Source organism: Loxodonta africana, chromosome 4 (assembly GCF_030014295.1).
Source record: "Loxodonta africana isolate mLoxAfr1 chromosome 4, mLoxAfr1.hap2, whole genome shotgun sequence".
Classification (NCBI taxonomy): domain Eukaryota; kingdom Metazoa; phylum Chordata; class Mammalia; order Proboscidea; family Elephantidae; genus Loxodonta; species Loxodonta africana.
The window spans coordinates 95201056-95225768 of NC_087345.1; positions in this window are offsets into that span (position 1 = coordinate 95201056).

The following is a 24713-nucleotide window of genomic DNA, read 5'->3' on the forward strand; positions in this document are numbered from 1 at the left end:
TTCCCTATTACCAGCTTTCCGGTTCCCTCCTTCTAGTCCTTGCCCCTGGGCTGGTGTGCCATTTAGTCTCATTTTGTATTATGGGTCTGTCCAATCTTTGGCTGAAGGGTGAACCTCAAGAGTGACCTCATTACTGAGCTGAAAGGGTGTCTGGAGGCCATACTTTCAGAGTTTCTCCAGTCTCTGTCAGACCAGTAAGTCTGGTCTTTCTTTTTGAACTAAAATTTTATTCTGCATTTTTTTCCAGCTCTGTCCAGGACCCTCTTTTGTGATCCCTGTCAGAGTGGTCAGTGGTGGTAGCTGGGCACCATCTAGTTGTGCTGGACTCAGTCTGGTGGAGGCCATGGTAGATGTGGTCCTTTAGCCCTTTGGACTAATCTTTCCATTGTGCCTTTAGTTTTCTTCATTATTGCTTGCTCCCAAAGGGGTGAGACCAGTGGAGTGTCTCAGATGGCCACACACAGAAAAAAGACCATCTTTCCTCTGTTGAATTGCTTTTGCACTTTTGTCAAAAATCAGGTGGGCATATTTGTGTGGTTTTATTTCTGGGTTTTCTGTTCTTTTTCATTGATCTATACGGTCGCTATAAGTCGGAATCGACTTGATGGCAGTGGGTTTGGGTTTTTTTTTTTTTTTGGTTTATGTGTCTATCCCTCTGCCAATGCCACATAGTCTTGATTACTGTAGCTGTATAGTAAATCCTGAAATCAGATAGATTCCCGTTTGATTCTTCTTTTTCAAAATTGTTTTACCTATTCCAGTTTTGGAAGGAAACCCTGGTGGCTTAGTAGTTAAGTGCTACTGCTGCTAACCAAGAGTTTGGCAGTTCAAATCCACAAGGCGCTCTTTGGAAACTCTATCGGGCAGTTCTCCTTTGTCCTGTAGGATCACTATGAGTCAGAATCAACTTGACCACAGTGGGTTATTTTAGTTTCGGAGCCATGGTGGCGAAGTGATTAAGAGCTCCACTGCTAACCAAAAGGCTGGCTGTTCAAATCCACTAGCCGCTTCTTGGATACCCTAGAGCGCAGTTCTACTCTATCGATAGGGTCGCTATGAGTCAGAATCGACGGGTTTGATTCTAGTTCCTTTGACTTTGCATCTAAATTTTAGGATAACCTTATCTAAATCTAAAAAAAAAAAAATCTTGCTGGGATTTTGATAGGGATTGTGTTAAACTGCATATCAATTAGGAGAGAATGGACATCTTTACTATGTTGAAAAAAATATTTTTTTTTTTTGAGTCTCCATTTATTTAGATCGTCTTTGATTCCTTTCATCACTGTTGTGTAGTTTTCAGCATAAAAGTCCTGCACATTTATTATTAAATTTATACCTAAGTATTTCTTTTTGAGCAATTGTAAGTGATATTGTAAATGATATTATATTTTTACCCTTGGTTCCAGATGTTCGTTACTAGACTATGGAAATGCAGTTGGTTTTTGCGTGATGATCTTGTATCCTGTGATGCTGCTACATTCACTTAGTAGTTCTCGGGGTGGTTTTGTAGAATTCCTTGGCATTTTATATGAAATAGCTTTTTGTTTCATTGATTTCAATATCATTTTTCTGATTTATTTCTGTTCTCATCCTTATTATTTCCTTCCTTCTGCTTGCCATGAGTTTATTTTTCTTTTTCTAGGTTCTTGAGATGTGAACTTAGATTATTGACTTCTCCGCCTTTCTAAAGTAAGCATTTAGTGCTATAAATTTCCCTCTCAACACTTCTTTAACTGTAACCCACAAAATTTGATACGTTGTATTTTTATTTTAATTCAATTCTCTCTCTCTCTCTCTCTCTTCTTCCCTCTTGAGACATCCTCTTTGATCTGTAGATAATTTAGAAGTAGGTTGTTTGGTTTCCAAGTGTTTGGAGATTTTCCTGTTATCTTTATTGATTTCATTGTTATCAGAGAACACTCTCTGTATGATTTTAATTCTTCTAAATTTGTTGAGGTTCGCTTTATGGCCTAGGACATGGTCTATCTTGTTAATGTTCTGTGGCCATTGAAAAGAATATGTATTATGCTGTTGTTGGCTAGAGTGTTCTATAAATGTCAATTCATTCCTCTATAGCCTTGCTGATTTTCGGTCTAGTTGTTTTATCAGTTGTCGAGAGAGGGATGTTGAAGACTCCAACTGTGATTGTAGATCTGCCTGTTGCCCCTTTACATATTTTACATATTTTGAAGCTGTGGTTTCCCGTGTGCAGAAAGATTTAGCAGGGGCAAAAGTGAATGCAATGATAGCAGATAGAGGGCCACTGATGAGATCTGTATGGAAGATGATGATGGCCTAGAGGAGGGTGATGGGAGCCAGCTGTGCTTCTGCACTCCAGGGACCCCAACTGGGAAGATGATGCACCTTACTTTTGCCATCCTCCCATTTTAAACTTCCTCTTTGATGTTTGTCTTCATCTCTCTGGAGCCTCCCTTCTTGCCACCAACACATAGACACACACACACACACACACACACACACATAAATACCTACCCTTTTTCCATTTCAAGACCTGGTCCATAATTAGATATCTATAAATGTCCACAAAACATTAGCTTCTCTGATTTATCCCTCCTGGGGGTATCTGGAAACGCTGGTGGCGTAGTGGTTAAGTGCTATGGCTGCTAACCAAGAGGTCGGCAGTTCAAATCCTCCAGGCACTCCTTGGAAACTCTATGGGGCAGTTCTACTCTGTCCTACAGGGTCTCTATGAGTCGGAATCGACTCGATAGCAGTGGGTTTGGTTTTTTGGTTTAGGGGGTATCTATGCGTTGGAATCGAATCGACAGCAACAGGTTTGGTTTTTTAATTTTTTTCGTTGGGGTATTGGTGGGTCCCGGGGTGGTGCGCAGTGGTTAAGGGTTCGGCTGCTGACCAAAAGGTCAGCCGTTCATACCCACCAGGCATTCCTTGGAAACACTATGGGGCAGTTCTACTCTGTCCTATAGGGTTGCTATGAGTTGGAATCAACTCAGTGGCAACGGATTTGGTTTCGATGTGTGGTACAAATGCTTTGTGCTCAGCTGGTAACCAAAAGGAACTCACCCAGCAGCACCATGGAAGAAAAGCCCTGGAGATCAGCTTTCGTAAAGATTACAGCCAAGAAAATCCTATGGGGCAGTTCTACTCTGTAATACATGGGGTCACCATAAGTCAGAATCAACTTTAAGGTCAAGACAACAACAGGGTATTTGCATTTGAAAAGGGATATTCTTCAAGAAAAAAATACATATCTTTTTAAGCACCGTGAAAGGCTGATGGGAAGGTTTTTTGATACTCCATGAAAAACTGTATCTCCTATCATTTCTAAGGTACTTGTTGAAGTTAATGGCTGTGTACTTTTTTCTTTCTTTCTTTTTTGGTGGGGAGGAGACACCTCTTCTACTCCTTGTTCCATTTTTTTTTTTACCTCATCTTTGCCTATCTCCATCAGATTTGTTACTCTCTGCCCTAACGGCAAAGAAAAGCCCACCAGGCTGACAAGAAGCCATCTCATGAAAGTAGGAGTCATGTATTTAACAGAACACTACAGAGTGCCACTACATCCGTCCTCTGAAGAATTTTTTTCTGCTTAACATGGTTTTATGTCTTTTGCCTTTCTTCTCTGTCTGGCTGCTCTGCTTGGCATCGCCCAGACCAAGAGTTCTCATTCATGATAGCCTCGTAATCATGACTTAGCCTTCCTCAGTATGAAAACCTGATTTGATATGCTTCTTCAGTTGGCCATAACACTTTAGAGATACTGACTTTTACAGTAGTGCAGGCTAGACATATGGGCAGCTGTGATAAGGGTCTAGCAGGAGAGAAAGAAAGAAGTAGAGAGATTAGAGATATACTTAGAAGTAAAATCATCAAGACTTAGTGACTGCTAGTTATCTTTCAAGGCTAAACTCAAATGTCCTGTAAGTCTTCCCTCATCCCATTGCTTTCAAAATAGATCGATTGTGTTCTTTGTTTATGTGTCTAAATCCTTCAGTGAGGGGAGAAATGATATCTGATTTCTCTTGGTACCACTAATACCCAGTGCCCAGCTTAGTGACAGAAAGGAGGAAGGTGATGGAAGGGGAGGAAGGGGGGGAAAACTCCATTACAAAAATATTTTGGTCTTGAGCCAGATGTTGATTCTAAGCTAAAAATCAAAAATGCTTGGCATTATAGGAATATCAGAGAATTTTTTTTAGGTCCATACAGGGTCCTGGTTAATTGTTTGGCTGCTAACCGAAAGGTCAGCAGTTCGAATCCACTAGCTGCTCCTTGAAAACTCTGTAAGGGTAGTTCTACTCTGTCCTATAGGGCTGTTATGAGTCAGAATTGGCTCAACAGCAACGGGCTCCATGCTCTTTGTGCATTGCTGTAGAAAATACCCAATCCTGGTATATACTGAAGCATTTAGAATATGTTAGCACTCCTGGATGCTCTGAAGAGTGGGCACTGTGGAGCACCTAATCAGGATTGTGAGAAACTGTTACTGAATACCTGTCACCTCCTCAGGAGATGGTGGGCGATGAAGTGTGACTGTCATTGCATTTCTCTTACTAGTTATTGTTCAGAATGCTGTGACAGAGCTACCAAGGAGGAGAGATGTGACAAAACAATGACACGATTCATCAGCATTTGCACAACTAGACGCAGCTCCTCAGGGGACCTTCAGGTGCTTTCCCTGCTCTCCTCCACTCCTGGGCATGCTCACCCCTCCACTGTCATCCCTGATGGACCTAGGCCCCTATCTGACTTGCAAACTCTCATGACAACCAGGGTCACATTTTGTGGCATTGTCCTTAGAAAACTCTAAAGCCAGTAGGTACACACACTAGAGACTTGTCCTTCATTTTGCATTTAGCACTCTACTCACCCTACATAATAAAGCAAAACAAAAACAAACAAAAAAAACCCAAACCAGTTGTCATTGAGTTGATTTTGACTTATGATGACCCTATGTACTGCAGAGTAGAATTGTGCTCCATAGTATTTTCAGGGCTGTGATCTTTTGGAAGCAGACTGCCAAGCCTTTCTTCTCAGGCACTTGTGGGTAGGTTCAAACTGCCAACCTATTGGCTAGTAGTTGAGTATGTAAATGTTGGCTCCACTCAGAGACTTTCTACAAAACAGAGACCTGAAAATGTCAACAATTAAATACAGATTTTAAAAGTAGATTTTCAAATTAATAGTAGCAAATTTAAGTTCAGGACTAAGGAAGATCTAGTATTCTGTATTCAGTAGCAATCAAATCTTTCAAGTCCTTTATTTTGAAATACATTATGGCATTATCATCATCCCCATTCTCAAGATGATGAGGCTGAGAGCTAGAGAAGTTAGGTACTCTTCCCAGTGTGAATTAGCTAGTACGTGTTCAAATTGGACAAAACCCAGATATACTTTACTCAGAAGTACCTGCTCTCGGCCACTGCCCCTGATGCTACCCCTTCCCAATGATGCTTTTTAGCTAAATGTATAAAAGATCAACGTGTCCAATGACCGATTTATTCTGTAAACCACTGCCTGTAGTCCTATATATGTGTCACAGCTTTACCTGAGAACATTAATTAAATGTGGGCTGCTCTTTCGGGCCAATAATGGCATAAATCTGCAATACTTTTTATTCCCACATACTCCACCATAGACTGAAATTTTCCAAAGCCCAAAAGCATATTTCAAAATGGTCCCCAAATTAAGCTGGTTTCCTCTTCCTGCAATCACCTCCCTAGAACTAAATTATTCATGTCTGTTCACATCTTGTATTTGGTTCTCAATTGCCTGAGAACCAAAGAGACAGGGGAAACCAGCAGCTCTGGCTTTTTGTTTTAGCTGAGTGAGAGGCCAGCCTCCTGGGGCCATGTGTTACAGGAGGCACTGCTCACTCACCCTCATGAGCTCATCTTACATTATCCATGAGACTCTTACGGGCTCCACTCACCGGCCAAGGCTGTTCTGTCACCCACATAAACATCAACAATGAACAGTGTAAATAGAGCTGGACACGCTCTGATTTAGAAGGCAGAGTGCTTTAGAAAGGAGGATGAAAGTACCTAAAATAATTATGATTGTCATCTTTGAAACAGATCTGGGGCATCTTTGGGGAGCAGTGAATTATAGCCTCTCTTTATTGCAAAACAAACAAAAAAATAATTAAGAAAATAAATATGCTGCATGGAGTTACTTTCTTAGTGGACACGCAACCTTGGATGATTCATTTGCTGCCAGAGCAGGATTCTTTGTCCTGGATCAATCGTGTGCCTTCCTGATGACACTTTAATAGAATAAGTGGGCACCAAGTAACAGCTGATGATGGGAAGCCCAGACATAAAGCAAAGCTATTGCTGCCTGGAGCCAAGCAAAAATTATGCCATTTAACAACTCAGAGTCCAAGGCCTAATACGTTGTCCACCAAAGGACAGAAGGCAGGAAGTTTCTGCTAAAATGAATGGGCTGAGCTGGAACTCATAAAATGTATTATTTCTGATTAAAGCCAAAAGAGCCAGTGCTTAAAAGGAAACAGACTGAGGACAGATAGCTTCATAAAAATATCAAATTCTCTGCCATGGAGATGGACATGGCACTGAGAAATCATACCTAGATGTGGACCAAGAAAAGGTGACTTAGTCTCTTGAGACCTCAGTGTCCTTGTCTTGAAGGTCTCTCGAGACGCCAGTGTCCTTGTCTTGAAGTGATGCTCTCTGACGTCCATGGAGTTAAAAGAGGCTCCTTGGAGCTCCTTTCTACAAAATCACCTGCGTCAATGTAAAAATTTCAGGGAAAATGGGACTGTTTTATATGGTTAATTCTACAAAATGACTTTGAAATGAACCTGCAGCGAGGTGGAGAGCAGAAATGCCATTGTGACAATGAGGCATTTTCAGGATGTTGTTTTCTCCATAATTTACTCTAAGTGGAGGTAAAAACAGGGACACAGAACTTTTGTTACAGATGGAGAGAGAAAAAGAAATGCCAGTCATTTTGTTCTAATTCATGTGCATTAAAAAAAAAAAAAAATCTTCCCTCACAGTTTCCATAGCTACCCCACCCCATCAGTTTATTTACAACCTGTCTAAGGAAGAGGTCAGGGACTGGCAGCATCGAAATCATTCTCATCTGCCACCACCAAGGAAGGTGTCAGAATAACCCACCCCACAGGTGTCACCGAGGGCAGCAAGCAAATCCAAACAGAATCCTCCTGATGTAAACAATCCCCTTTTCCCTTTTATCTTTGAAATTCTTGCCAAAAAATGGTTTAAAAATGTCCTTCATGCTAAAGCACAAACTAGATCATTGGGGTAAAAAGATAATTACCTGCAATGAAGAAAATTATAGATTCAAAATATTTTCAACTAATATGTTTCATTTAATCAGTTTGAGGCCCAAAATAAGATCAGATGTAGCTAAATGTTGCAACCATAACAATGAAAAAAGACTTCCAGATTGAAAAGAAGACAGATCTTTCTCCTACAGTTCTCCTCCCCTAGTAATTGCTAGAATGTAAGTTCCCTCACCTCCACCCATCTGTCAGTTTGTCATGCTGTGGTGGCTTGCATATTGCTATGATGCTGGAAACTATGCCATTGGTATTTCAAATACCAGCAGGGTCACCCATGATGGACAGGTTTCAGCAGAGCTTTCAAACTAAGTCTAGGAAGAAAGGTTTAGTGATCTACTTCTGAAAATTAGTCAATGAAAACCCTATGGATCACAACAGAACAATGTCTGACGAACTGCTGGAAGAGAGACACCTAGGTTGGAAGACACTCTAAATACATAATGGCCACAACAATGAGCTCAAACATCATGAAGATGGTGCAGGACGGGGCAGTGCTTCTGTTGCCCATGGAATTGCCATAAGTTGGAGTCAACTCAATGGCAGCTAACGACAACAAGATCCCTCAGATTGCTCCTGATGTTTGCTGGTCCCTACCACGTTCTCTGGAGCTCTCCTACTCTCCTCACACCTTCTCTGTAATTGCTGCTCAGGCTGGTTTCTCTCCCACACTTGTTCATTCCAAGTGCCAATAGAGTTTCTTCTCTCGAGGTTCTAAAGAAGTAGGTCCAGATGAGGATGTTCACAGACCTTTACTGACTGTTGGCCATAGGCAGAGTTTGTTCTTGGCACCCTTAGGTGCTGAGCATAAGCGCAGGGTCCTTGCTTAGTTTTTGACAGGCCCCTACCAATGAGAAATCTCTGGAGTCAGGGCCCTCAACCCATCTGCTCCTTCCTTCAGTCCAAGGCTTGAAGATCCGCTTTAGCGTGGAGAGTTCATTAATGAGAAGCTCCTCCCCTTTCCTTAGTCTCCTTCCCCACCACTGCCACACACAGGGACAGATGATTTTCCATGGCCCACATAAGTCTAAATCCATATTTAGGAATCTTTTAATTAAAGATGGCAGATTGAACACATGTGCTTATTTTGTCCCCCTTCTAAGAGCCTCATAAAGTAAAGGAAAAAAAAAAAAAAAAAGCTAAACCCATAGCAACAAAGAGAATAGGAGACAGGCTCAGCAGAAGAGCTATTTAAAGAAAATTCTGAAAGATGTGAGGTAAATGAAGGATGTGAAGTAGATTGAGGAAGCCGTAATTTGGAGCACACACAAAGGAGCACACAGACATCCTTGGAGGTGATTTGTCCCACAAAACCTTGGAGAAGTGCTGAAATGGGGATGCTGGATATAGTGGAGAGCAAGAATGAAGATTGGAGCTGAAAATGGAATTAGCTGACAGTCTGTGTATGGAAGAGTCAAAGCCTGCTCCCTCCCCATTCCATCCCCAACATGTACACACCCAGGGCTGGAAGCTCAATATCTCTACCAGGCTGAAGACTGAAGTTTCTTCTGGGGGAGAAAGGGGAGATAATAGATGGCTCTTGGGAAAAGACTCCCCCATTCTGGCACTGGAGGTCTCCCTGCATAAGAGATGATTTCCCATCTGATAACTTAAAGCAAACTCCACCAACACACAGGTCCTCTCCCACATGTACGGAACTCCAAACCAGATTTTCATTGCTTTACTCTAAATATGAACAAGTAAACAAGGAGCTCTACACATTTGAGGGAACCCTTCAGTGGGGAAGGAGGGAGTGGGTCTAGAGGAAAGAGTGAAAATGCAAGGAACAGAAGAGAACTTGAAATAAAAAAGGAAAAGAAACTATAATTAGTATCCATGGTATGAGAGGATAACTAGGGAGAGAGTTGGAGTGGGTTTTGAACAAGTCAGTCTAGTCTCTCCTTACAGGCACACAAAACAACTTAGTTTGACATTTATTCAAACAAAACATGTTGACTATCCATTTTCTGTGTGTTAAGCTCATCCTGGGCATTGATAGTAATCGTTTCAGTTTTAATAGCATGTAAATCAATTTTATTCATGGTGGTGATCAATTTCATCTGTCCATTGCCTCTTTGACCAAACACAGTCCACAAAATGGAAAATAAGAATTATGGGAATAGAAAATCCCCTTCTCTCACAGATACTAGGAACAGTTGCTACAGATGAATTGATAGGAAACAGTAGAAATTAATACTAGCTTACATACAATGCTTTATAGCTTGCAAAGCACTTAGTTATCTCAAGTTATTCTCAAATAACCCCATAAACATTTTCTCAGCTGCCCTATTACTCTAATGTTGAACTTATTAGGAAATGTAGAGATGTAATGAGATAACATATGCCAAGTGCTTCCCATGCCTGCCACATAGCAAGTGCACAAAAATAAGTAAAGACTACACCAAACAAACAAACAAACCAAACCCGCTGCCATCAAGTTGATTCTGATTCATAGTGACCCTGTAGGACAATGTAAAACTGCCCTATAGGATTTCCAAGGAGTAGCTGGTGGATTGAACTGCTGACCTTTTCATTGGCAGTTGAGCTCTTAACCACCCACCACCAGAGCTCCAAGTAAAGATTAGGAGCCAGAAAAATTAAAAAGTGAGGCGAAGTTTGCCTTTTGTTGTCATTCACTCCTTCTTGCTGTGCTTGCCTTCCTTCCTCCATGTCTCTGCACCCCAATGTATTTTTTTTACCCCTGGGTATCCAAAATCCCCTTGGTACTGCCTCATCAGCTTTCAACCTCTGTCCCCACCTCCCCAGTTGTCATGGATTGAATTGTGTCCCACCAAAATATGTGTCAGCTTGGCTAGGTCACGATTCCAAGTATTGTGCGGTTGTCATCCATTTCGTGATCTAATGTAATTATCCTTCTGTGTGGTATGCTGCCATAATAGAAATACCACAAGTAGATGGCTTTAACAAAGAAAAATCTATTTTCTCACACTGTAGTAGGTTACAAGTCCAAATTCAGGGCGTCAGCTCCGGGGGAAGGCTTTCTCTTTGTTGGCTCTGGAGGAAGGTCTTTGTCCTCAATCTTTCCCTGGTCGAGAAGCTTCTCAGGTGCAAGTACCTCATGTCGAAAAGACGTGCTCTGCTCCTGGTGCTGCCTTCTTGGTGGTGTGAAGTCCCCAACTCTCTGCTTGCTTCCCTTTCCTTTTATCTCTTGAGCGATAAAAGGTGGTGTAGGCCACACCCCAGGGAAACTCCCTTTACCTTGGATCAGGGAGGTGACCTAAATAAGGGTAGTGTTACAATCCCACCCTAATCCTCTCAACATAAAATTACAATCACAAAATAGAGGACAACCACACAACACTGGGAATCACGGCCTAACCAAGCTAATACACACATTTTTGGGGGTATGTAATTCAATCCATGATACCTCTATTTTGTAATGTGTTGTAAATCCTAACCTCTATATGTTAATGAGGCAGGATCAGTGTAGGGTGTATCTTGAGTCACAGCCTTCAAGTCATAGCTTTACTTAAGTCACACCCTTACTTAAGTCACACCCTTCTTAAGTCACACCTTTTATCTTATAAGCGATAAAAGGAAAGAGAAGTGAGCAGAGAGGGAGGGACTTCACTACTACCAAGAAAGAAGAGCTGGGAGCAGAGCACGTCCTCTGGTTCTGGAGCCCCTGCTCTGAGAACCTCCTAGACCCAGGGGAAAGTTGATGCCAAAACACATGGAGATCTTCAAGGGACTCCAGATCCACAGATGTTGAAAGGAAACAAGGACCTTGCCCCAGAGTGAACAGAGAAAGAAAGCCTTTCCCTAGAGCTGGCACCCTGAATTCAGACTTCTAGCCTTCTAGACTGTGAGAGAATAAATTTCTGCTTGTTAAAGCCACTCACTTGTGGTATTTATGTTTTAGCAGAATGAAATAACTAAGACATCAATCGAAACATATCAATCCCTTGTCTCTTTCCTTCAGGGTCTTTAATATAATGTGATGATGGTTGACACTGGATCTCCAAAGAATCTTTTTCAGGATCACATAGGAAATTTATGTCTTTTTGTAAACTGCATAATATAAATGTAAGTTACGATTATTAAGGTGTTCAGAGAAGGTTGGGTATCTCTTGGCTTTTCTGATTGTACCAGGTAGGCAGTTGGTTGCCTGCTTTGCTGTCCCAAATAATTTCTCACAGGGTCAGATAAAAGGATATTTAGCTGATCCAGGGGAGAAGATTCACATCCTTCCAACTTACAGAGATATGTGTTCAGGGTTGGGGGAGAAAAGGGCTTTCCCTAGAGATTTAACCACTGACCTATGGAGTAAACTTTAATTTTCCTCAGATAGGGAAAAATGCAGCTTTTTAAACCTCTCCCATGGAAAATATCTCTTAGTCTGGTACCATAGCAAATTTCTTAGGCTAAATAGATATTTTTTAGAGTTACATGGTAGATCCTTGGGCGAATACTGATATAGCATAAATCTGATTCCTATACAAGGACTGTGTACGGTGTGTGGTATTCAGTAGTGATGGTAATGGTGGTATGTGTGTGTGCATGTGTGTACCCGTTAGAGACAGAAGGCAGATCGAGGTAGTGGAATATTTACCTATAACATTCAGCACTAAAAGAAAAAAGAGAAAACTCTATTTCGTTGAGTCTTATGACAACCATTTTCAGCCAAATGGAAATTTTCAGCTTGTTTCACTTTGGTTTTACAGGAAATAAACTCAGCATCCCATAGAGTTGGGTGATTGTGGAGTGTTACTGCGATAAGAATTAGCCATCTGCTGGATATCTAAGCAAGAATTGTTATAGCCCGGATTCCAAGACAAGGCTTCCTGTGGAGTCAGATGATTTCAGAAGAATTTTTATGGTGAGAATTGGCTCTAAATTGTCCATCTGCCGGATTCCCCTCATTCCAAACTAGAGCTGCCTCAACCACACTGATGGAATACCTCTGGGCAGAAGAAGGGACCCTTGTGAGGAATCGGTACCAACTGGACGCAGGTTCTGAGCTCTTGACAGTTTGAGTTCCTCTCCTACTTGAATTGCACGCTTTGTTCAAAATGATATATTAATGAAAGGAAAGAGACAAGATGATCATTTACAGATGATCTAATTTTAAACTGAGAAAATCTAAAAGGATGAATTCAAAGGTTAGAATAAACTGGTTAAATACATTAAAATCAACATGTAAAATTGTAATGAAGAAGATGGTGCAGACCTGGCTTAACCACGGTGGGCGTTAATGGAAGGACACCATCAGCCATTGCCCAGAGATTACCTGTCACGTAGGTTTCCTGCTAAACTATTAAGATTTTCTAAAGGATGCATAGGCAATTTATTTCCTTTGATACCCCTCATCAGCCATTTTAAGAATAGAACAATCAGACTGACTTCTTTGCTAATCAGTTTATTTGGAAAATAGGCAAACAAGACTCACTCTTCTTAGACTACCTTCAATTTTTTTCTGTCTACTTTCTCTTATAACTTCTGGTTTCTGCCTCCTTTCCTTGACAGCAGTCTATTGATGGTTCTTTCTCATGAGCAAATTTGCATGCATGTTACAAACTAAATATTATACCAATAGTCACTTGGAAAACATAATTGAAAAAAAAGAGAGATCACACTGGGAAAAGGAACCAATCAAAATACAAAACCCAAACCTGATGACAAAAAAAAGCTTTTCTTAAAAGGAAAGGAAATATTTACATAGCTGTGTTTACTATTGCTTTGCAACAAACCACTCCAAAGTTTAGTGGCTTCAGACAGCCACCATTTTATTTGTTCATTATTCTGTGGGATGGTTGGGACTCGAGCCGGGTGGTTCTTCTGCTGGTCTCACTTGGGGTCTCACTCATGCTATGGCATTCAGGTGGTAGGTGGGGCTGAAATACTCAAATGGCTACACTCACATATCTAGAGCTTTGGTGAGGATGGTTGGAAGGCTGGAACTTACTTTCTCTCTTATCTTTCTCTGCATGGCTAGCTTGGGCTTCTTTATGTGACAGAAAGGCCTTCACATGCAGGTGCTTATTGAGCCTCTGTTTGCATCATGCCTGCAAAACTAATTTGGGAAGAGCCTACAGAAGGGTATGAATAGGGCAGAAATGATTCTTTGGGTGCCACCAAAGTAAAGATCTACCACAACGGTTCTCTGTGCTATTCCTTTTTTGGTGTCACTCATTGGTTTATTACCAGACTGTATGTGCTATGACTTACACAATCTTATCTAGGTATCCTCAGATCCTAGCATAGTGCCTGGTCAGCATGTAAGTATGCGTTGGATTAATAATGAAGAAACGAACATGTTGAGTAACGTACTACAATCATTGCTGGGAGGGCTAAAGGTGAAGCCATGAGACATCAGTCAACTCTTTCCCTGATTTCCCTGATTCCTACACTGCATCCCTCCTGTGCCAGATGTGAGGTGTCGAAACTCATAGAAAGAGGAGCCTTCAGATAAGCATGTCTACTTTTGTCACAACTTTAGCAGCTTCTGGATCTGTCTCTCCTCACAACTTTTAAGGAACAATTGAATCCTGCAAGCTCTTTGGTGAAGAGCGGTTTTGTAAAACAATTTTTTAAAACCCTTGCCACCACGACTTCACGGCCTTCTCATGATTGTTTTCTCTGAGGCAGGTACCCTCTTCTGTGCTCAGTAAATAAGTGAACGAGAAACATACTCAGATATTCAATAAATGTTGCTTCTCTTCCCTACGTGAAAGAACAGGGCCTGCCTTGGTGATAGGGAAAGGCTACAAGCCCATCACGGATGTGAGAGGCAGCTATAAAGATGTGGAATTGTGTTTGGCAGCAGCTGGAATTCCCAGCTTCATCAAACCTGCTGCACCTTGATCCGCTGCACAACATCCACAAGAGGATCACTGAAAGGGTGACCCAGGGCACTGTCCTCATCTGCTATAAATGTTTGTGGGTTCTGATTCCTGAAAAAATAAACAGGAATTGTCAATCTAAGATATACTCATTGAGTGCTTACTATATACCAGGCACTCTTCTAAGCATTACTTGTATCAGCTAACTCAATTATTTCTCAGAAGAAACCTACTTTACAGATGAGAGAAGGTGGTTACATGAGTTAAATTATCCACCCTCTGGCACATGGGTAGTGAGTAGCAGAGCTGGGATTTGAACCCAGGCAGTTTGGCTCCAGAGCCTGAGCTCTTAACCGCTGTACTCTATTCCCTCCATGTAGTGTGAGGGATGGTCTGAAAAGCTGTGCAGATGAAGTCTATAAATATGCCCAAGGTCTCAAGTGGGGCAGTAGCATCCCTGTACTCCCACGGGACCCACTGCTGGACCAGGCTACTAGCCAAGCACGTTAAGCCAAAAACCAAGCCCTTTCCCATGAAGTCGATTCTGACTCATGGCAATTCCATGTGGTACAGAGTAGAGCTGCTCCACAGGGTTTTCTTGGCTGTAATCTTTACAGAGACAGATTCCCAGGCCTTTCCTCTGTGGTTCCACTGGGGGGATTTGAACCACCAACCTTTAGGTTAGTAGTCAAGTGCAAAACATTTGTGCTGCCCAGGGACCCTCAACTAAAGAGGCTTATTTCTAGATCATTCCTGTGTCCCATGACCCAATGGCTTCAGAATGGCCCCACTCAGCAACAAGTTCTATTTACATTCCTCTTCTAGGTCAGGGGAAAGCACGTGGTTTTTGATGACTGGTATCTGTCCCTGTCCTTCTCCTTCCTCTCTCTGCCACTTCCTGCATGACAGCACGAGCCCCTTCCTCCTCAGAACACCTTTGCTTCAGTCATATACCAGCTTTTAGCCAGTTGCTGTCTGTCTTAGTCATCTAGTGCTGCTCTAATAGAAATACCACAAGTGGATGCCTTTAACAAAGAGAAATTTATTTTCCCACAGTCTAGTAGGCTAGAAGTCCAAATTCAGGGCATCAGCTCCGGGGGAAGGCTTTCTCTCTCTGTCAGCTTTCTCATCAGTCTTCCCCAGGACTAGGAGCTTCTCCTCACAGGGACCCCGAGTCCAAATGACACGCTCTGCTCCCGGCACTGCTTTCTTGGTGGTATTAGGTTCCCCTGTCTCTCTGCTCTCTTCTGTCTTTTATATCTCAAGAGATTGCCTCAAAACACAATCCAGTCTTCTAGACTGACTCCTGTCTCGCTAACACAATTGCTGCCCATCCTCCCTCATTAACATCATACAAGCAGGATTTACGACATATAGGAAAATCACACAATACAGGGAATCATGGCCCAGCCAAACTGATACACGCATTTTTTGAGGGACATCATCCAATCCAGGACAGCGTCTTATTTCTACCTCGATTGTCACTTCCTATAGATTTGTATTCCTGCCACACACACATGGTGCCTAGCACACAGTAGGTGCTCAATACATGCTCAGCAAATGGTGGGAAAAAGACCATAATTTCATAATGATGAAGAACCATTACAGAAATAAGCTCCCGCCTTCTGCGAGTCCGGGAGCTGCGCCAGACAGAAGAGCTGACACTGAGCCATTGGCACAAACAGAGAACCACTTTAAAGTGCAATGGCAAATTTAAGCACGAAAGCATGAGGAATGTTTTCATGACTGCACCTTGCCAAATGGAACCAAGCAGATTTTGATATAAAAATTGACAGGAAGTAAAAGTGGAATGGATAAAAATAGAAAAGATATTACCAAGCTTTGAAAGGAAGTACACAAGATGAAAATGGAATTAAATCTACCTTGACTGGAGGAGATTATATTTTTAAAAAATGAATAAATTGACAGTAAATTAACATGTAGCGCATCTACAATCTGTCTTTAAGAATGACAAAAGATACTTTTATTATCTCAATGCAGAATTTTGGTTGATTTTTTCCCCCCCACTGGCTCCTGAAATGAGTGGTTTGGTTTTATATAGAACTAAGTGTTATGCTTTGCCTGACTGCCTGGGTGTACTTGGAGGAGTTTGGGTTGGGCTTCTCTCTACATCTCCATGGATCCAAGCATTTTCTTGGATGGAATTTTCTGTGAAGTTCAGGGTGTATGATTATCCCAGGGGTTGAGGGGTGTGTGTGTGTTGTTTGCAGGTGTGGAAGATGGGGCATTTCAAAGTTGAAACTCTTAAAAGAAGCCTGATACGGTGAACACGGAACTGATTAGGGAACGAGACCTGGAACCCCTTCTCTGAAGCCTGTGTAGTAGCTGTGTGACCTCAGACAAATCGCCCAATCTCTGGGTCTGAGGCTCACTAACTATAAAATGGAGATGCTGATTTCTACTTTTCCTATCATCTCATTTAGGAGGCTCAAATGAGATAACGAACATGAAAGTGTTCTGGAAAGTCTTAATGTAACACTAATGCAGAAAAAATTTGTTATTTTTTCTAAGTGATGGAATTATTGTATATGTAACTCAAAAACGGAAAATGGTTTTTAGAGAGTAGAGGAGGAGCAGCACAAAATAATTTCTTGTATTTATGTAATATTTTGTAGTCTAAAAAATTCACAGTGTACATCCACCTACTGGGTTCCCCCAATAACTCTGTAAAATAAGCAGCTCTTTGGGCAGAGGGAGAAAGCGCGAGTGACTTGCATAAGGTAACCCAGCTCTGAAATGGCTGGACCAGCCCTGGGGTCCACACAGGCCCACGGCCACTACCACCAGTTGCCATCGGGCTGACTCTGACTCATGCAGACCCCACGTGTGTCAGAGTAGACTGTGCTCTTTAGGGTTTTCAATGGCTGATTTTTCAGAAGTAGATCGCCAGGCCTTTCTTCCAAGAAGCCTCTCGATAGACTTGAACCTCCAACCTTTCAGTTATCAGCCCACTGTGTTAACCATTTGCACCACACAGGTACTCCACAGTCTCACAGCTGGCCCAAACAAGCATTTTTTTAGGTACTGTGTGTGTGTAAATGAAATTCCATGATTAATAAAGACACACAAAAGTGAGATTCCTTGTTCTAAGCTTTCTTCCCCAAAGTCTTGCTCTTATGGACACGATATGTCTCTGTTTGACATTTGGTGACATTCACTGAGTGAATATGTACTGTACTAGACCGCATGTTTGGTGCTGGGGAGACACCGGTGAAGATGTCATTACTTTGGCCTGCAGGAAACTTCCGGTCTAGAGGGGAAGATGAGCATGCACACGGGCAAGGGCATCCTGTGATAAATGTTAAAACTGAGGTGAGATGACTTCTGTGGGAGCACCCAGGAGGGGTGGACCAGAGAAGGCCTCTAGAAAGAAGTGACGTCTGAGCTGAGACCTAAAGGATGAGCAGGAGTAAGGCAGGTTAAGGAGGAAAAAGTGTCAGACAGGGTCGGTGGCAGGCTCAAAAGCCTCAAAGAAAAAGCAGGTTCTTTTGAGAGACTGAAAGTATTTCAAAAAGAAAGGCTGAAGCACAGAGTATGGAATTCAGGAGAGAGGCTGGAGCTACTAAATGCCCCTGCCTCAGGTCTGGGTCACATCGATCAAGGCTAAAACCAAACTCATTGCCCTCCAGTCAAATATGACTCATAGTGACCCTGTATGACAGAGTAGAACTGCACCATAAAGCCTCTAAGATGCTATCTTTATGGAAGCAGACTGCCACATCTTTCTCCTGAGGAGCAGCTGGTAGGTTTGAACAGCTGACCTTTCAGATAGCAGCCAAATGCTTAACCACTTCGCCACCTGAGTCATAATCAATGTGATGACAATGGGTCAGATCAATACTAAACCTTAAAATGAGTGTACAGAGGTCTGAGAAAACTCTGATTTTTTGCATGATGACCATGTCAGTGCTTTTTCAAAATAATATCAACAAGGTTGTTTCTGACCGCTCTGTTTAAAATTTCTAACTCTCCCTGCTCTTAGGGTTCTTGACATCCTTCCCCATTATACCTTACCGCCTTCTAATATGCTATGTGATGTACGTATTTTTTTATTGCTTGTCTCCCATAACTAAAATCTAATATTATGAATTCACTGCCATGTCCCCAGCACCTAGAACAGTGCCTGGCAAAGTCGTGTTCTTGTTAGATGCAGTCAAGTCAGTTCCAACTCATAATGACTTTATGTACAGCAGAACAAAACACTGCCTGGTCCTGTACCAGCCTCACAATCATTGTTATGTTTGAACCCATTGTTGTAGCCACTCCATCTCATCAAGGGTCTTCCTTTCTTTCTTGGACACGCTACTTTACCAAACATTATGTCCTTCTCCGGGGACTGGTCCCTCCTGATAACATGTCCAAAGTACGTGAGACAAAGTCTCGCCGTCCTCGCTTCTAAGGACCACTCTAGCTGTATTTCTTCCAAGACGGACTTGTTCGTTCTTCTGACAGTCCACGGCATATTCAGTATCCTTTGCCAACACCATAATTCAAAGGCATCAATTTTTCTCAGGTACTCCTTATTCATTGTCTAGCTTTCACATGCATATGAGGCGATTGAAAATATCATGGCTTGGGTCAGGCGCAGGGGCATCTTTGCTTTTTAAAACTTCAAAGACATCTTTTGCAGCATGTTGCCCAATGTAACATGCCATTTGATTTCCTGACTGCTGCTTCAATGGGCTCTGATTGTGGATCCAAGTAAAATGAAATCTTTGACAACTTCAATCTTTTCTCCATTTATCATGATGCTGCTTATTGGTCTAGTTGTGAGGATTTTTCGTTTTCTTTATGTTGGGGTGTAATCCACACTGAAGGCTGTGGTCTTTGATCTTCATCAGTAAGTGCTTCAAGTCCTCTTTACTTTCAGCAAGCAAGGTTGTGTCATCTGTATAATGCAGGTTGTTAATGAGTCTTCCTCCAATGCCGATGCTCCATTTTTCTTCATATAGTCCAGCTTCTCGAATTATTTGCCCAGCATACAGATTGAATAAGTATGGTGAAAGGATACAACCCTGACCCTCACCTTTCGTGATTTTAAACCATGCAATACCCCCTTGCTCTGTTTGAATGGCTGCCACTTGGTATACGCACAGGTTCCGCATGAGCACAATTAATTGTTCTGAAATTTCCATTCTTTGCTGAAAGCAGAGAATACCGGAAAGATGTTTACCTGTGTTTTATTGACTGTACAAAGGCAAGCAACTGTGTGGATCATAACAAATTATGGATAACATGACGAGGGATGGGAATTCCTGGAAAAGTAGCGTTCCCTAAATATTCACTAAATGAATGAATCAAACATATTCTCTCCCCTTTTTTCCTCTGCCTTGCTGATGCTCCATGCATTTTTTAGGCTGCTAGTTGGAGAACCCAGCACTGTCTCAAACAGTGAGTCCTGGGAAGTGGTGGCAGAGCTCCTCTGAGCCAGAAGTGGAGGTCTAATGGGTCCTGGCTTGAGGGCCGGAGGGCACTGCAGGGGTGAGACCAAGCCTGGGCCTGACAAATATTCATTCAGTCCTAACTGTGTTATTTCAGCATCTAAGGCTAGCCAGAGAGGGAAGTATTTAGGTCAAATTGCACCATGCAGGCAACTGCTTAGTGTGCCTGCTAGCAATGGGGCCAGAAAACCTGATTTCCTTTTGTCATTGGCAGCTCAGTAGGTCTTTGAGACTGTGGGAGGAATTGTGGGGGCAGGTTCCAACCTCTGGCAGACCGGCCTGTGGAGGCCAGTGTTAGCTCCATAGAAGGAGGACACGAACTTCTAGTTAAGATATTTCTGGGTTCTATCCTTTCCATTTTAGACCGCCAGAAGAAACAGAAGACATATGGTGAGACAAAGTCGCTTTGCTTGGGTCTTTTAAGAAAGAAAAACCTGATCGAGTGGTATTCTCAGGATAATTCCAACTTAGTGCAACCCTGTAGGACGGGGTAGAACTGCCCTGTTGGGTTTCTAAGGCTATAAATCTTTATGAAAGTGGAGTGGCTGGTGGGTTTGAAGCACCAAACTTTTGTTTAACAGCCCAGTGCTTAACCACAGCGCTACCAGGGCCCCTCCTATAAAGATTAAAAAAAAAAATTGCCTTAGAGTCGATTCCGACTCATAGCAACCCTACAGGGCAGAGTGGAACTGCTCCATAGAGTTTCCAAGGAGTGCCTGGTGGACTCAAACTGCTGACCTTTTGGGTTAGCAGCCATAGCACTTAACCACTACGCCACAAGTGTTTCCAGCCTAGAAAACCCTATGGAGCAATACTACTGTGCCACATGGGATGCAGAGTTGGACTCCATGGCACCTAACAACAAGGCTGGTGCTGTCTTCTGCTACGGTGTCATGATACATAGTGACATCTACCCCACACAGTCTCTACCCAAGTTTCTGTGACATTCTTCACATTTCCAACGTTCTTATGTCTCTGAAGTTTAGCAGTGATTCATTTCTACTTTTCTCTTAGTTGAATTAAAAGTGTGAATAATTTTGCACTATGGGGGGAAAGATTTGTTTGTTGTTGAAAGAAGATGCATTTTTAATCTCTCTAGGCACCAAAGATTAAATCACATATTTTCGAAACGCAGACGCTTTGATGTTCTTAATGGTTTACAAACGCTCTCCATCTAGAAATAACTACCTGAATCTTAACCAAATGCCCAGATTACACTTTTATTTAAGTAAACATTTTCTTGAAGTCCAACATGCATTCAGAAATGAGCACAAATCCTAGGTGTACAGCTTGATGGATTTTCATGATGTGAACACATTTCGTAAAATGACCAAACCCCTAGAAGTCCCCACAGAAATTTCATCCTGCCCCTGCTCCCCCTGCCTGCCGGGGCTATGATGGTAGATGTGCCCATTTTCAACTTTGCATAAATGGAGTCGCACAGTATGCTCCCTTCTGTGTCTCACTCTTTTGTTAAACAATATATTTGTGAAGATAATGTTATGGATATGTGGGCGTGGGAGGTGGTGAAGAAGAAAGGGTGGACATTCATTTCTACAGGCTGCTGGACATGGGGTCCAGACAGGCAGTTGCCAGGGGCCTGCACCAGGGCAGTAAGGAAGACGAAGCAAGGATGCCCAGATTTGGACCTATGTTAAGTGTCATATTCTACTACTCCTGGAGTAGCAACCACCCCCATGCGATGTTGATTATATTTGGGAAGTACACCTGAATCTGGAGCTAAACCCTCCCGGAAAGAGTGTTTACAAGTATAGAGAAGGAAAGCAAAGAACGAGGGATGACTTTAAGTCCTTGCCTGAAAATTGAGTTGCTGCTATTTACTGAATTGAGGGAAGACTTGGGGAGAAACAAGACTTTGGGGGTGTGTTGATCAAATGTTTTGTTTTACATGAGTTAAATTGGAGATGCTATTTAAACAAGATCCAAGTGGATCTGGAGCTCTGGAGAGCAACCAAATCTTGAGCTGCGAATTTGGAAGTTATTAGCATGCCGATAGGAGTCCCTGGGTGATGTGAATGGTCAACATACTCAGCTTAGCTGCTAACCAAAAGGTTGGAGGTTTGAGTTCCTCTAGAAGCACCTTGGAAGAAAAGTCTGGAGATCGCCTTCCAAAACATCTCAGGCTTGGAAACTCCACGGAGCGGTTCTACTGCTATAAATTGTTCGATAAATTTCATTTTCACCAAAAGGACTAAATCATTTACCTATACATTTGTTCTAATACTTAGCAATTCAACTGTAGGAGCGTAAATGTTTACCGGGTCTGTACTTTTGTGTGTGTGTTTAACTTAAGGAGTCGTAAGTAGACTCCTACATTCTGTGAGCAGTGGTATTTCGGAGTAGAAAGAAATAAATCATTTCAAAGTAAACCGTCTCTTCATTGTTTAAGTGTTGGCACCCATTGCTGGTAAGTACTTGTTTTTCAATCAAGGATAGGATGCTGGACTGAAGCCTTGGCAATCCTTGGTGACAAAACTGAAGAACAAACATGTGCCTTCCCCCTCAGATATTTTTGGCAATTAATTCACTTATATCCACCCTCTAATAGATGTAGCCCTTGGAAGAAAAAAAAAAAACTCTTTCTTCATGCCTAGATTTCTAGTTTTCTCATAATTAAACCAGAAACAAAATAAAAGATGAAATGAGGTATACATCATTGCCTTAAGGAAAAACAGAAAGGCAAATGAAACGACACAATCTGCAGATCAGCAGACTCACTGGGAGCCCCCACCTCGGACCACCTCCGGCGTATTTGTGTTCTCACTTCCTCCTCCTTCCATTTCCTGGCTTTGCACCGATCTGAGTCGCTCTGCTCTTCCCCATTCCTGCCCTAATGGCTATTTCTCTTTCTCTTAGGTAACTAGCATTTTCACATTTCCTCTACTTCAGGATAGTACTGTGAAATAATACCATGTGATAAAAGGAAATGATATGCTCTGTTAGCAAAATAATAGATTGACAAGTTGAGAAGAGCCTAAGCAGATTGATTCCCAAACATTAAGACATGAACAACATAGCTGCCTTTCTTCTGGGGAACACACAAGCCTATTCTTAACCTTTGGGGCTCTTTAGAAACCCCCCCGAAATAGGATATGTTGAAATAGGATGCCTCCATGGAATGATTTGATCTGAGGAGCCCTAGAAAAATCTCACCTTTTAAAATATATCTTCTAATTGCTCTTAGTGCCTAAGGTTTCTACTTGAGAACAATAGGAATAATGTGTTACTCTTTACCGAGACGGCAGTAGTGGCTCAGTGCTGGAATTCTCACCTTCCACGTGGGAGACGTGAGTTCGATGCCATGTACCTCAAGTGCAGTCACTACCCGTCTGTCAGTGGAGGCTTGTGTGTTGCTATGATGCTGAAGAGGCATCAGTGGAGTTTTCAGACCAAGACAGACTAGAAAGAAAGGCCTGCCAATCGACTTCCGAAAAATCAACCAGTGAGAACTTTACAGATCACAGTGGTCCGATCCTGTTGTGCATGGTGTTGCCATGAGTCAGAGGCAGACTTGATGGCAACTAACAACTCTTTATTGGTGTTCTTGATCAGACAATTGTAAATATGTTATTAAACTACTTGTTTGTATACACTTGTCCAGCTCATTACTGCTTATGAAGTGACTTCCTTATGTGCCACACATTGAGCTAAAGCACTATGTGTACCGCCTGATCTGGTTCTCATAGCAGCCCTGTAAAGTGCGATGAGGCAACTGAAGCTCAGAGAGAACTCATCTCAGTCAGCCTCTTACATGTGGTGGAGCTAAGCATTCCTTCTCCACATACGGGCCCTCCTTGCATTCTAACCACTTCATCGTAGTGGGTCTCACCATTGTAGTGATTCGATGAGGGCTCCTGCCAACACACCAAACCCATTGCCATCAAGTCGGTTCCGACTCATAGCGACCCTGTAAAACAGAGTAGAACTGCACCATAGAGTTTCCAAGGAGCGCTTGGCGGATTCGAACTGCTGACCTCTTGGTTAGCAGCTGTAGCACTTAACCACTACACCACCAGGGTTTCTGCCTGCCAACACACAGGCGTGTGACTTCCTAGGACAGCCCTCCACAGCCCTGGCTTGTTCATCAGACCAGCTTTATGAGAGACCCAGATCCTGAGAAGAAGGGACTGGTTAGGTGGAAAGCAGAAGGACAACTGTGGCAGGAGGAAGGGAGCAGGTCCTGCAGGGGAAGAGAAATCCATGCTCCAGGGTGGTCACCGTGTATCCAGTGTCCCCCAGCATGCAGATGGGAATGGGGAGGAAAGAAAACTGGTGCTTGACCAGAGGCCGGTCTGGGACAAACAAGGTGGCAGATGCCACACAGAGGTATTTCCTAGATGTTGGGAAACCAACATTCCTTAACAAATCTATGGCTTCAGCCTCAAGAATGCTTAGAACAAGACAGTGTTGACAGACTGAGTTCAGGGCTGCCTGAGTTTTGCTGGGGGCACCCTCTGCCAGTGTGGGCAACACATGGACAGAGCCCTACAATACAGGACAGTCACAGGCTCAGCACTGGCCTGATCGTAACGGACCCTGCTGATATGAGAGGAGGTGGCCCTGTGCCCCCTCTTTACTCTTCTCTCTCCCTCAGAGATCCAGTGCTCTCTAATCTTTCAGGCTCTCCCTTGTCAAAATCTGCTGGTAGGATCTTTGAATACACGAAGGCTAAAAAAAAACAGAGAATAGCCTTAAGCTTTGCCCTGCCCAAAGGTATGTCTTTTTTTTTTTTTTTTCCTGTCATATTGTCCTTATTATAGGATCTATCTCCTTCTAAACCATATTATGGTTGGTAGAATTCCTGCTAAAAAATGTTTTCTCACACTGGCTACCACTTTGATATACTCTGATATGTAATAAAATTTGAACCCTCCAAAAGGGATTTCCCACAATTACTGCATATCTAAATGTTGTTCTTTGTTATAGATTTCCGTCATCTGACACAATAAATAGAAAACGCTAATGACGTCAACCACCATTCACCTGTCAGTTTGTCATACTATAGTGACTTGCATGTTGCTGTGATGCTGGAAGCTATGTCACCAGTATTTCAAATACCAGCAGAGTCACCCGTGGTGGAAAGGTATCGGTGGAGCTTCCAGACTAAGACAGACTGGG